Here is a 13,415-nt window from a genome sequence, read left to right on the forward strand (position 1 = left end):
GGATACTGTGTTGAAAAAAAGTTTTATTCATTAGGTCAGGGCAATTAATGCCAGGAATGTGCTTAGATGTCAGGTGTAGATTAATTCTGGAAATTCACATATTCCAGAATTTTGAGAGGGGTCACTGCTAATCACAATGAGAAGGGTAGTTTAAGTGAGATTTATAAAACATTTTGGCCAATCATAGCACCAAAAAGGCAGAGGCTAATTAAGAGTCGTGACAGAAGAGAAGGAATAACTCCAGATGGAAGGAAAAAAATGATAGTAGCTAAGGTATAGCAGAAACAGTTCTAGGGAACCATTTTTGGTTATTGAAGAACTATTTATCAACTAGGCTTATTCCTCATTGTTTTAGCATTCTAAATCTCTTAGGTTAGATAAATGTGTCTCCTTCTATGCTGTTCTTTCATACCCGATATCCTTTGCTTTCTGAAAATCTGTCTTTCTATATTTCTCTATGAACATTTCCTAATACTAAATACACCTACACAGATGTCACAGGATGCTAATGTAAGGGTCCCATAGCTCATGAGTCATTAATGTAACAAAATGGAAAAGGAGGAGATATTTATTGCTACCTCAATTTTTCTGAAAAGCTGCAATGTTATCATTTGGTTCAAATTTCCATTCTTTGTCTACATAGTGTCATTAAGTGCACATAAATGCAAATATGAGCCGGGTGCTGGTGGCTCTTGCCTGTAATCCTAGCTAAAACCAGAGGATTGTGATTCAAATCCATCCTGGTCAAGAAAGTCCATGAAACACTTATCTTCAATTAGCCACCAGAAACCCAGAAGTGGTGCTGTAGCTAAAGTGGTACAGCATTCAAGTTGAGCTGAAGAGCTGAGAGACAGTGCCCAGGATCAGTGTTCAAACCCCACAATCAAAAAAAAAGTGCAAATATGGCTTTAAGTTTCCCCCAAAGGAATGATTAAGTCAACAGTAATCTTCCCAAAGGATTCAGTGCACCTACTTTTGCTGAGTTATTTAAGTTATGGCTTCTTTGATGAACATATTCTCTTCTTTAAAAATTGTCAAATATTAGCTTTATTGTAAACTTCATCTAATATTTCTTGGTTCAAAAGAGAAGTCCAAACAGTTGTTGTCACTTAGCTTTCTTACTGTCTTAGTTCAAAGCCAATGAGGCAGGAGAGTCTGTCATACTCTTATCTGAAATTAAACACCAAAAAACCAGAAATGGAGTTTTGGCTCAAGCAGTTGTGTACTAGCTTTGGGGGCAGGTCGGAAAGAAAGACAACTGTTCAGGGACAGGGTCCAGCCTCTGAGTTCAAGGCCCAGAACTAGCACAAAGTAAACAAACAAGCAAACAACACAAACCCTGGGTATTTCTTTGGGACTCTCCTTAAAGGAGTAGTGGTCCAATAAGAGGCTGGTTTTGCTGATCATACTCTCTGGATCCTGCTTTTTTGAAATCTTTATTGCTATGGAAAACTCAGGACCAGACTAGAGGAATTGATAACTGACTCCTGCAACAAGAGAATCATCTCAGGAGTGAAACATCCATCCATAAGACACTTCAAAACCTCCATATCTTTGTTTATTTGCAGTAGAACATTTTTAAAACAAAGTTATTTCCTTTTGTTATGCTGGCCTTCAAATGGCATATTGTTTCCTTTTGTAATACTCTCAACTACAACTTTACAGACAAGTTTTATATGAATAAAGAACACACTCAAAATTGTCAGGAAGAAAGTTTCCTTCAAGCCTTGAATTCTTTTCTTTTACAGTAAAAAGGAAAGCAAAAGTTAACTTGAACTTTGTCATTCCTCTATGCTCAATTCATCTCCTGAGATCAATTTCCACATTTAGTAACAGTTACTTCCGCTTACTTCCAGTAACAATCTATGGTGCTGCTCTAGAAAAAAAATGAATGTTTTCTGGCTTCATTGAAATAGCACAAGGACACTTTTGGACATGAGGTAACACGTGTTTCAGAGACAACTTAGTAAGGAGAAAATATGAAATTTAAATTGCTTATGAATACTTTTTTCATGAGTACATTTTGTTCAAAGTTCTTAAGTGCTCTGTAAATTATGGTGAATTTTAAATGGGAGAAGGTTCTCATAATTTTTTGTGAGTGTATGTGCTGTGCATTAACTTCACAAGTGTACACGAGTGAACAGTAAGAGAAACAATAGCAATAATAGGAAAGAGAAGTTCTGTGTTTATATAAAAGGCTTCCGTAAAATATAGAACACTCTACAAATAAGACAACATTGAAATAATAAAACCAAGTCCAGTATGTAGATTTATGGGAGTGATATAGAGAAGCATTACTTCTATGTGGAAGATGAAGCCACATCCTTTCTAAATCACGCTTTATAAACACGTAATTTTGTAAAAAGGAGAATGGAAGAATAATTGTTTCCAATGCAAATCACGTATGAGAGAATAGACTTAACTGGAAAAAATAGGAATTATACTAGCAATGAATCTGGTGGCTAAGATCACATTTCTTTTTTTTTCCTTTTCTTATATTCTTTTTTGTAGTTGTTGGTCGTGGTACTTGAAATCTGGGACTGGGCACTGTCCTTCTGGAACACAGCTCAAGGCTAGTGCTCTTCCACTTGAGCCACAGTGCCACTCCCAGTTTTCTGGTAGTTATTGGAGAAAAGAGTCTCCAGGACTTTCCTACCTGGGCTGGCTTTAAACCCCAATCCTCAGATCTCACCACACCCAGCTTAGGACCACATTTCTAACATTGTATACTCAAGATATTTAATGTATATGTTCATCTATCTTTATATTAATTCTTGAGTTAAAAATCTGGGCTACAGGTTAGACTTAACACTCACAAAAGTGTTTGTAGTTTAAAAGTTGATACTCCTGGAAAAATAAAACCTAAAAAGGTAAAGGAGTCTGAGAAGTTCAATTTGCATCCAGCCTGGGTAGAACAGGCTTTGAGACACTACCTATAATTAAACAGCCAAATGCTGGAATACTAGTCATGATCAAGATTGCTGAATAAGAGCATGAGGTTTTTGCATACATACATACAAACATACACATACACACAACGGGACTTACATGTGCACACAAAAATAGACAAATGAAACAACTCTCAGCATATGTAGAAAAGTTAGAAAACAATAGAAAATATGTCCTGAGTAAGACTAGAATCAAGTGATAATTTTTAATATTAGAAAGCCCTCCAGTGAACTTTCCCCAAAAAAAGTTGAGAATATTACATAGCTAGGAATCAGTGATAGTAAGAGAGTCAAGCAGCATTATTAATGGGATAGGATCCATGGAGGAATTAATCAGGGAACCCTGTAGGTGCATATAAAAATGTTCATATCTTGTGTGAATTGTTAGAACATCTTTGAAAATAGTACATAAACAGTCTGAGCAGTCAGTCTAGTGGATAAGATCATAGGAGAAGTTCAGAATTGCGAGTCTGTTTCTAGAGTAAATAAACTATGGCAGGACAATGTGACACAAGCCTGGAATTCTAGCACTTCGTGAGGAGATTAGAGAATGCAATTATATTGCGATACCTTCCCTGGACCAGGTAGAACATCATTGTCTCAATAAAACAAACCAAAGAACAAAAAAGGAATACACCGTTGGAATTTTGGGCTAATTTTCTCATTATGTTTTGAGAAGTCAAGTTTCCTATTGAAATGCAACTTATATATATCCTCATTTGTGTTTTAAATGCTCTAGATGCAGAATGGCTCATTATTTCCATCCAAAAATTTGCAAAACTAAGTAAGCACTATTGTGTTGGCTGCCAAAGAAATGTTGAAGGATTACAAAAGCTTAAGTCTGGAGAAATAGCAAAGTTCATCTAATTTAGTACTTTGTAGACTTTGTTAAATTAGAATTTAGATTTAAAGTATGTATTTTTGTTTTGTTTGTAATTTTATATTCTATAGGATACTACAAAATTCTTTTTAAGTAGAGGGATTAATGGACAAATTCACAAATGATTCTTGCATTCTATTTTCCTAGAATATTCTTTCAAGAGAGTTATAATTAGAACATAGTTAATAGATAATTCCCACAGTTGATGTATACCATGTTAATGTGAATAATCTAGACAGAGTTGCTAACAAATGGATGATATCAATTTATAAATTTAGAAAAACAGCAATTTCCTCTCTGTTCATTTCTAGCTCTCTGCTCTCTCTGTTCATTTCTAGCTCTCTCTCTCTCTCTGTTCTATTCTAGCTCTCTCTCTCTGTTCTTACCTCTCTCTCTCTGTTCTTTTCTAGCTCTCTCTGCTCTAGCTCTTTCCTCTCTTTTCCAGCTCTCTCTCATTCCCAGCCACGTGGAGTGCCAACCTTGCCTGGTCCCAGCAGGCCTACTGAATAAACCTACCCCTTACCTGAATACCACATGCGTGCTGGTGCTGTTCTTACTCGGCTACCTCTTTTTAAAATGGTGCCGTGACTCGGATAAAGAGCTTAAAATCAGGATAGCTGGGATTTCTCTCTGTTTTTTTCCCTCTTTTTTCTTTTTTTGTTTGTTTTTTCCCTTTTAGCTCTGAGGAATACCCACAGTTCTGACGGCCTTTTGCGAACCAGTCTGTCTGTGGTGGAAACAGCACATCGATACCATTGCTGGCCTTCACATCCATGTCCACACCACTTCTCTACTCTGGCCCTGGTAACTGAGCCCCAACCATCTGATGTGCTTTGTTAGCAAAGATGTCTAAATGTTGTCAAAATTTTAGGTTTTGAGTTTTGCCTTTTTTGTTTTGTGTTGTGTATTCTACTACTGACTACATGGTTCTAAAATACTGGGCATATCTATGCTAAAATTCTCATCACATCTAATGAGTTTTGTCATTGCAGAATATTTGTTGGTCAGTTCTTGATAGGAGCAGGTAAGCTCTACTTATTCTACTTGATCTCCTTGTTGCTTTAATTGGAAATAATAAAGGGCTTTTGTGGCAAAGATTTCAGTTCAAAGCCAGCTCGGGCTGAAAAATCCCTAAGACTCCATCTCCCAGCTAAACTCTGCAAGTGATACTATAACTCAAATGGTTCAGTGCTAGCCTTGAGAAGAAGTGCTCAGGGACTGTGCCCAGGCATGGAGTTCAAATCTTGAATACCAACTGGGAGAAGCCATCCCAGCAACGAGCACCTAGACTCAGCCAGTCTGGGGAACAAGGAAACATGGAGAGGACTAAGAGGAGATAATATCACATCAGCTACTTTGTGCCTGCCCTTTTAAAATTAACCAGAGCCAGGAGGTCAGTGGAAGTAAGAAGCTTACCCAGCCAATGGTTATACCTGTCTACCTATTAACTGAACAGGAATTTATATTCTTGCCTTTGTCACCTGACTTCTCTACTTAGTCGCCAGATATCAGAAGTAGCTAGGGACATTTCTACCAACATTTTCAGCCCCAAGTCCTTGCTCTTGCCATTTATTTGCTGTTTAGTATTTATTTTTCCAGCCGTTCAATGCTCATAAGACTTCTCCAGTCTTCACCCAAGGACTCAATCCACCAAAGGACAGCTACTGCTCACTGCCTTCTGGGAGGGGACCAAATTCCAGCCTTTTACCCCTATTGTCCACGCCCCTTATCAGCAGGAAGTAGCCAGAGAGAATCGTAGCCCTATTTCAAGATTATTAAAAGGCTGGAATGTAAGGTCCGCTCCTGGATGGCTAGCAGAATCCACCCTCCTCACAGCAAAGTCTCCACCCTGTACCTGCGTTACATAGGCAACTGTGACACCTGGAAGAGGTCACATCTGAATTTGATGTGGCCACACCTTTCCCCGCCCATATCCTAGATAAGGCCTAGCACAGGCCCAGGCACTCTCTCTGTTCGTTTCTAGCTCTCTGCTCTCTCTGTTCATTTCTAGCTCTCTCTTTCTCTGTTCTATTCTAGCTCTCTCTCTCTGTTTTTACCTCTCTCTCTCTGTTCTTTTCTAGCTCTCTCTGCTCTAGCTCTTTCCTCTCTTTACCAGCTCTTTCTCATTCCCAGCCACATGGAGTGCCAACCTTGCCTGGTCCCAGCAGGCCTACTGAATAAACCTACCCCTTACCTGCAAAAAAAGAAAGAAAAACAGCAATTTTTGAGGGTTTGGTTTAAAATGGTATGAAGAGAGTAGTTGTGTGACATCTTCTTTTTTCAACCTCTAAGTAACACAGGAAGCCATTTCCTTATTTACATGCCTCTGTATACATTGAGAGAAATGCTAGGTTTGGGGTTTGTACTCAACTTTGTTTTTGTTTTATTGGTTTGCCTAGAGCTTGAACTCTTGGCCTGGGCAGTGTCTCTGAGTCTGTTTATGCTCAAGGCTCATGCCCTACCACTTCAACCTCAGTGCCACTTGTGTCTGGCTTTTGTGGAGAAGTATATTGGATATAAGATTCTATGAAACCTTCCTGCCAGGGTGGGCTTTGAACCATAATTTTCCAATCTTAGCTTCCTGAATATCTATGATAATTTAAAAAGTATAAATATAAATAATAATTGCAAGTGATCTGATCTCAAGAATACCAGTGGAGAAAAAATTATGCATCTCAGGTTATTGTGATGTTCTTTCCAGAACACGGAGGGCATCACATTAGCAGAGGTGTAGTATTTTTCACAATAGAGATAAGCTATTCATGATATGAATTAAGGAATTTTAGGGTGCCCCATACAAGTTGGAAACTGGTGGGCTAGAACGACTTCATGGCATAAATCTTGGGATCGATAGTCATAGAAATAACAGCTTACTCTGATAAAAAATAATGCTTACTCTTGACGAATTATTACAGATGCTTTATAGTTTTATTCTCTACCAGAATGTGGCTATTTTTCTATTGACTTCTCAATCTGTACACTCCATTGGAAACTGCATCTATTGCAGAATTTTATAACATGCAAAAAAGTACTATTTTGAATCTCTAACATATGGAATGTTGAGAATTTAAAAATGAGTAATTATGGGTAGTTATTTGTCATATGAATTTTGAAGAAAATATATACTCTGTCTTCTTAACAAATTATTTAATTTTAAAAGTTATGGGTTTACATAGCATTAAAGTTTTTTGATGTTTTAGAATGAGAAACTACTAAATTCATTCTTTTTCGAAAAATTCGGCAAGTATATTATGAAAATATTTTCTAGTTGCATAACAATCACTTTGATGACCCTCTGATAAAAAAGAGGTAATCAATTTTAATTAGATGTCAAATAGAATTGATTTTTAAAATATTGATACATAAAGAATAATATTTACTGTGCCAATACAGTAAAATTACATTTTACGCAGCTTATTTTTTCTATATTATTATCAAATTGATATACAGTGAGGTTACAGTAATTGTAAGGTAGTGAATAAAAAACATTTCAAACTTGTTACCCCTCCTTCATTTTTCTCACAGTTTTCCTTCACCCCTTCACCCCTCACAAGTTATAAGGTACATTTCCAACATATTGTCTTGTGAGTGCTGCTATTGCATTGGTTTTCCCTTTGTCTTTTGTCTCAACATTTTGCTTTTCCTCTTCCCTTACCTATTTAAGGTGAATGCATACACAATACAAAATCAAATACAGCAGGAATGAACTATAGGGGAAAAACTCAAAGAAAACAAATCACATAGTTCATCAAAAACAACAACCACAAATGAAAAAATCTGGTTCCCTATCTTGGAATTCATTTTGCTTAGCATCAGCTTATATGGCTATATATATGCCGTACAAAGCTACTGGAAAATAATAGTTGCATCGACACTATATCATGAAAAGAGCATGTGAACTTTTGGATGGTAAAGGTGGAATTAGGATTGGTGAATTCGTGGTTCTGATAAAGGGATTTCAAGAGTTTTAAAGTTATGACAGATAAATTTGAATTGTTCAAAATTTTTAACAACTTAGCCTATTAAGAAAATTTAAAATTTCCTGGGACAATAGGCTTTCATGCAAAGAAATCCATGGACACTTAGTAGAGAAGAAGCAATTGGGTGAAGATGGCTATTTTTCACACTAAACAAACCTCAGAAACGTTGCTGTAAATCTGGTTGGTTCCCTTGGAATTATCCTTAACCAGGAAATATATTCTTACTGTGTGAAACAAGGTTGTATTGGAATTTAAATTCAAGTTCTTAAAAAATAAGACATCAAAATTTGTGAATTTACCTTTAATTACCAAACAGTAATTCTCTAAAAAAGATAATTTGAGTCAAAATATTCAGGGAGAAAGTGCCCTCCAAAATGCAAGAAGGTGTTGGGTTTACACATTTCTGTTTGTAACAATTTCTACAATGTCTTTGCATTTGAAGCAGTGAAACAGCAAAAAATCTGATTATATAATTCAAACCAATGATTTCACATTTCTAAGTGGCTCACGAAAATTAATATCTTTAATACCATGAGATAGTGAAGACTTCTCTTATTACATAAGCCAAAATGTTTTGGGTTCAGAATAGAATTGAGCAAATGGAAAAGGTAAGAAAACATAGTTCTTAGAAGCCCTAGCTAAGCATATTGGCTTTAGCAGTGAAGGGAATCCAAACTTTTTATACAAATTGTATTAATAGTTTTTGGAGGGTCCGGTCGTGGGGCCTGAACTCTGGGACTGGGTCCCTCAGGTCTTCAGGTCAAGGCTAGTGCTCTACCACTTGAGCCACAGCACCACTTTCGGCTTTTTTTCTTTTTGCTTATGTCGTGCTGAGGAATCAAACCCAGGGTCTCAGGCATTCAAGGCAAGCACTCTACCAAAGAGCCAACTTCCCAGCCCTAACTTGTGTTAATATTTTTACTAACTAAAGTGATTTTACAGAGCCTATTTGGCTCACTACAATGCCGAACAGATTGAATGGAGACATGAAAATACATTCCACATCCAAATGAGGCAACTTAAAGAGTTTTCAAAGACAAATCATGAAGATGTAACAGTGGTGGAGCCCATATAATCCTTCAGCTTCACTAGACTTGAAGCTAAGATGCTGTGATTAATTGTAAATCATGCAAGAGCTAAGAGGAGGACATAGAAGCATTTACCTTTTGTAACAGACACTGTCTTTCTAGGTATAGGTGATTTAACTCTACTCTCCTCCATACATCTTGGTGAACAAATGCAAGACCAAGAGAAAAATAATCTATTGAAATAATTTTGCATAGAATAACTTCATTGTTCCTGATATGGTATCTAAGGAGAGTCTTACGATAGAAGATAAAAGTGCAGTATTTTTCAGTTTCCTCTAACCATCTTCTTAGCAAAATATATCTTTTAGGTTAGAATTGATTGGACCAAAAAGTGATGGAGTACTTATGTTTGTGGGCACTTTAGACACAAGAAGACTTTCAAGGTAAAAGAAAAAAGAAAAAATACAGCCAAATGTTTGTGATTACAGCTTCTTGGACTGTTTTCTGGAGACAAAGTTTTACATTAGATTTCTTCTCATTGACATAGATGTTGTTTCATGGCAACCAAATGCAAGAGGGAAGTTTAATAGACTCGCCTGGCCAATTAATCAGCATGAAAGAAGAAAATGGCAAATAATATTTAATGAATTACTTTGACCAATTACTTTGCCAGAAGAAAGAAGGAAAAATATAATTCAAAATCAATTGACTTAAAAGTATGAAGAAAGAGTAGTGAAGAAAGATTAGAGAAAATATGGAGGATTGTTTTCTCTCCAGTGGAGTAATGCGTTCTTGATCTTGTTTCTTCTATTCTATCTTCACAAGCTATCAAGTGGGTCTCACGACTGGATTATCCAGTTCAGACAGATAACTCCTAGAAGAAAGATACTTTTTGCAGCAGATGTAGGTGATTTATAACCTTAGACAATCTATTTAAATCTGTTCAAAATTCTCTCCTATCCCAAACTTCTCTCTTTGGACAGCGTTCTTTGCTTTTCCCAAGACTACCCTTCATTAACTGCTTAAAATTTTGGGAGGAAATATTCATACTCTCTAGAGATTTCTGGTTGGTTGTGATTGTTGTGTGTTTTTGTTTTTTGTTGTGTTTTTAAACTGAATTTCAAAAGGTTGTGCAAGTATGTTACAATTAAATATATCCATCTAATTGTCCATTTCTCTTGGATCAGAGTCACTCCTTCCATCATTCTCAACCAAATGCTTCTCCAATATTTATTTCAGATTTACCACTTCCTTTATCATATGTGTACATTGAGTATTCTAGCTGTACTTGCCCCTTGTTCATTTTTCATTCATTCTATGTCTTTACTATAATTTCTTTCTGTTTTCAACTTCCTGATAGTCATCCTGTTAAACTGTCTATTAATACATTGAAAGGTTTATATACATTTCATGGAGTTTACATTCTGCATATGCTTGAACTGATGTCAGCTTATATTTCCATAATTCATTCATCTGCAGTAACAATTTGCAAGACTGGAGACGTGAAGCATCTAAACATGATTTTATTCTCATCCATTTGGAAGATTAATCTCAGTCAAAAAGAAAGTTAAAAAATGCATAGAATGTACTCCTAGCTACCAATTTTTATAAATAGCTTTGTACAGTGGTTTGATTGTTTTATTTTACATGGTATATTATTTTTTACTACCTATAAGTTTTGGAAAAAGAAGAAAACTAAAATTTATTCCTATATAGGAATGTGATAGAAATAGAAGACAGATTTTATGTTTGTCATATCTCTGATGAGTACCCATATTCAAGACTTAAAGTCATATTTCTCCCTATGTTACACAGACAGGGAAAACATAATATTGCATATGATAGGACAACTATTTGTGACGTTTTAAAATGTACCTTATTAAATGATGACATTTACTTTATTAGCAAACGTTTTGGTTTGAAATTTGGCAGGCTGATCTATTTAACACATTTCTGGAAGGCTCCTACTGAAAAACACAAATTATGGTTGGTACTATTTCTAGACTTTAATGAATGGTTGAACGTGTTTGGCATTTGTGCTGGGTAAGTAATTCAACTCTATTGTAACTTGCTCCCTACACTTGAAAAACTTGTAATGTCACTAAGTATCATCTACTTTCAAATGTTATTTTGGCGAATGTGATTTTAAAAAGTAAATTTGTAAAGGAATAACTTTCAGGCGATTAAATGTAGATTATCATTGGTTTGAGAGTGACATTTTATACCACTGAACCATGTTGTACTGAAGTCCCAGTGTTTTGCAGCACTAAGGATCTTCTCAATGGTTTCCTGAATTATATTTGAACTCTAAGTAAATTTTTCTGGGCCTTGGTAGACAAATTATGGATCTATCCTTCCAGGAACTATTTTTTGGCCCACTTATGCTGGACTAAAATCTTTCATTAATCATAGGGGAGGGGTATTAAAAATAATCTTATGACACCTTGTGAACTTGTTCACTGATATGGGCTGGCCATCTGTAAGTTGAATGTTTGAATCATAGTACATACTCTCAAATTTTGTGATCTCATCTTTCATTTTAAGTTGCCTTGCATTTCACAATTGCTTAATGCTAAATCCTGCATCTCAAGGAATTGGGGCCCTGAAATATAGGAAATGAGAAATTGAAATGGGTCTTCAATTACTTTGTTGCATGTTGCATGGGCCTATGTGAGAAGTCTTGCCGTTGTTATCTGATGATGCAGGTAACTGGTACCTGGGATCCTAGGAATCATTGGGTCGTGCAGAAGAATAATATTTGTTAGACATCTTATCAGAAAAATTTGGGCATAATCAGTAGGAATGCTTCAGAAATATGGAGAAAAAGAGTTTTGGATCAGTGAATTAAAACAATAAACAGAGAAGCAGAGTAAAATCCCTTATAGATTAGGGGAAAACAAAATTGTTTTTTTACCATGTGAATTCAGAAGACCAAAAACAGTTAGAATGTATCACAAGTTTATACCAAAGACACTGCGTTGATATTTTTTATATTCTAATATATATTTTAAACCTAATTATTTATATTCCAATTCTATTTATTTGAATAAATAAATTTTAATTTATTTGTGAAATTATCAACTAATTCTAGTAAGTTTCATTGTGTGAAATATAAAATCAGCACATATAAGTATAAAATATATAACTATATATAATATAAGAAAAAAGACACATGTTTTGCATTGTTCTATTGTGGTTACAGTATCAAAGGCAACTCTGTTTTAAAGTATTATTACATTATCTCTACCTCAGTGTTTGATAGATTTGGACCTAAAGCTTTACTATTTGTAGATTTACAGCCTGTAGGCAAGAGAAAACACTGTGATTAAAACATTACCAATTTAAGGCCTAATAATGAGAAGAAACATCTGGACTTCTCCTGCAACTATGAAAATATTTGGTGATAGAAATGCAGTAGTGTAACTTCCTGCCTGGTAGGATGGTAGACAGGCCAGGATACTAAGTAATCATGAATATGATCAATTTTTTCACCTTCTTGGCTTTAGTTACTTTTGAAATGTTAGATATAATAAACAATTATATTTTGATAAAATCCCTTCTAGTCTGAACAGTTATGACTGAACTGTTCATCTCTCTATGATCCCTGGTAACTAAGATTAGTGTTGTTCAAGTAAAACAATCTATGCTGTCAGGGTAAGATATTCTGATTGGTCTCTTCCTACATGAAAGAAGAATAAAGGGTCAGGTAGCCATTTGTGCCAGTAAGACCTCACTTGGGAAAATGTCAACTGCAGAAGGTTAGAAGTAGCTCTTAAGCAAGGCTTACTTTGAATCCATTAGCTCCACAAAGCTAATTCAGTTGGATCAATTAGTACATGAAAAAGCCATCACCTTTGGACCTAGCAATAAATTATTGAAAGTATGATCAAATTCCAAATGAAAAAGACTTAAAATTGTCATTGACCAAAAATTTGCAAATGTGAGCATTAAGATGAACAATATATTTTTTTCCACTATTCACAGAATTTTAGGAAAATAAGATCAGTAGCATTGTCAGGAACAATATAGTTTCCTTATTACAAGTAGGCAACCGTGGATATAAGTCTGTATAAAGATTGCATCATTAACTACTTAAATTTAGAAGATACTACATGCTTCAGCAGCATGTATTCCCAAATTCCAATACAGAGATTAACATGACAATTGCACAAGGATGATATGAAAATTTGTGAAATATTCTGTATTTTTCATTCTTCAGATGCAAGAAATGAAAAACAGTTATTAAAAAGTTGATTACAAAATAACAAGTGTAACAACACACGTAATTCATATAATTAAATTTAGTTTCACATCAATGTATTAAATCTTCACCTCAGAAAGGCGTTTACATAACATAAACTTTACAAAACTTTTGAAATTAAACAACATTGTCATTTTATCCCAAAGAAAAATAATATTAGGACCTAGGAAAAAAAGGAATCTAAAACTTTCTATATGGAATACAATCTGAAAGGACACATTATACAAACATAGAATACTTTAAAATATTCTTTTTCAGACAATCACCAGAAATACTTTAGTTTCTGTACTATTCATTTAAACAGATAAGTTAAAATTA

General features: G+C 35.1%; 1 pseudogene; it reads left to right on the forward strand.

The window, feature by feature from the left end:
• Positions 1–12,948: 12,948 nt before the first annotated feature.
• LOC138830088 (U6 spliceosomal RNA) lies at positions 12,949–13,045 on the forward strand (annotated as a pseudogene).
• The last annotated feature ends 370 nt before the right edge of the window (positions 13,046–13,415 follow it).

This window comes from Dipodomys merriami, unplaced genomic scaffold, assembly GCF_024711535.1.
Source record: "Dipodomys merriami isolate MVZ:Mamm:240054 unplaced genomic scaffold, mDipMer1.0.p SCAF_183, whole genome shotgun sequence".
In the NCBI taxonomy this organism is placed as follows: domain Eukaryota; kingdom Metazoa; phylum Chordata; class Mammalia; order Rodentia; family Heteromyidae; genus Dipodomys; species Dipodomys merriami.